The sequence below is a fragment of the Oncorhynchus mykiss genome, chromosome 16 (assembly GCF_013265735.2).
Source record: "Oncorhynchus mykiss isolate Arlee chromosome 16, USDA_OmykA_1.1, whole genome shotgun sequence".
In the NCBI taxonomy this organism is placed as follows: domain Eukaryota; kingdom Metazoa; phylum Chordata; class Actinopteri; order Salmoniformes; family Salmonidae; genus Oncorhynchus; species Oncorhynchus mykiss.
In genome coordinates this window covers 40,179,345-40,181,281 of record NC_048580.1, presented here as the reverse complement: position 1 = coordinate 40,181,281, position 1,937 = coordinate 40,179,345, and positions in this window count along the sequence as shown.

Sequence of the window (1,937 nt, the reverse complement as noted above, 5' to 3'; positions counted from 1 at the left end):
AGTGTGCCAAGACCGATTCCTCTGGCTTCCTGACCTTTTCCTTATTCCCCTCACAACCAGTCAACTATTTCCTCTCATTAGGTACCAAGAGATCTATCGGTGTGTGTGCGTGCAAAAGGTAAGGTATCATGGCACAGGGGTGAATAGGTTGTCCACTAATTACTGAGCGTATGTGCACAGGCCTGTGTTTGTGTTGGATGTAAGTCAAGTGTATTGATTATTTTAAACCTGCAATTTGTGAGCGTGTGATCCTCGTGGCTCTGCATTCGACAGGGGAACCTCTAATGGCCTGCAACCTGCCTCAAAACCTCTCCACCAATTAATTTTACACTGGAATCTATCTGCCAGGACTACTGGAGAGAGCAAGCGAGGGGGCTGAGCACACACACACACACACACACTTTCGCTTTCTGTATTTTACTCACACACACATGCACACTCCCTTGCACACACGCAAAGATCCCCCACTTGTTCCCACAGGCAACAGATTCACCAAAGCCCTTTAAATCCAGAAGGCCTCTCTCCTTTAATTAAAGGTTTCCCTCTGCTCTCTGCCAATACTACAGGTACTGTAGTATTCAAGAACCAATCAAGGAGGAGGAGACATCGTCCTCTGGATGGCTAAATATTTCAACAGTGAAATTACAATAAAAAGGAGAGGGCAAAGATTACCTTCAAGCATCAATTAGTTCAACCTCGCATTTGAAAATACTGGGAAAAAACGTTTATCTGTCTAAATGGGATACATATCACTGGAGAATCCCAGAGATAAATGTCTCAATTAGCCTAGTAATTACCAGACTGATTACCACTGCGTGGCGAACATGTATGTGAACTTGTGAGATCAGGCTGCTTGCGAGGCTGTCTCAATGCCAATAATAGTTATAGCTAAGCTAGGATGATTATTGAAAAATTAAGATGATAATGGAAGGTTTATCATTCAGCCAAATTGATTTTTGGACTCAATTGGTATAGCACAGCTCTTGCACCACCAGGGTCGTAGGGTCTGATTCCTATTGGCGCAACACATGACTGTAAATCGCTTTGGATAAAAGCATAGGCTAAATATATACACACAATTAAATCATTTAGAGAGTAACAATGACCGTTTGTGGTAAATTCTCCATGCATATAATTCATGTATATGTTCATTTCCCGTCATTACCAGGCTTACATAGATTTATTCTCTGAGAAAGTGACAGAAGCATGGGACTGACTATTGATTTTTTTTTAAAGCCAGTTCAATAATCTGCTTCTAATGGTGTACTTTTCAACTCTAGCTAATCATGCGTTTTACGTGACACGTTAAGCACAGACACAGAAATCAAGATCACTTCAAATATAATGTATTGACATGTTGTTTTGATTTACCACGCCACAATTCCATAGGCTCTCCATACATGTGTGAAGAGTAATATAGCTTATTCATCCTTATCATAATTATTTAGGAAGCATTTAAATAACATCCTAGATTTACCGAAGGTTACACGTGGTTTGTTGTGACAGCTAATACCTGTTGTTACGGGTCGTACGGATGACATAATAGTGCGTCAAATCCACATGCCTTAAACACCTGATACTTTTAAACAATGTTACACTTCATGTCCGTTTAGTTCTGTCAAGATAGATATCCTTGCCATTTAAAAAAAGTTACATATTGGATGGATTTTTTAGAGCAGGGTGTATCTTCTACAGCACTGGTCAATATATATTAATGTTTCATTGTAAGGCTGTGTCTTAACTAGACATATTGGAAATCCATTTAGAGAAAGGTTGGTCTGAGGCAGTGGCCACCCGTTGGGAGTTCGATCCCAATCCTCTCTCTCGCGCACAACCACACACAGCCATACTGCTCACAGGTCACATTTCCAATTCCACACAGACAGTTCAAGCACCAAGCATTCACTCCAAATGAATGTCAAATTAGTGTGTGTGTG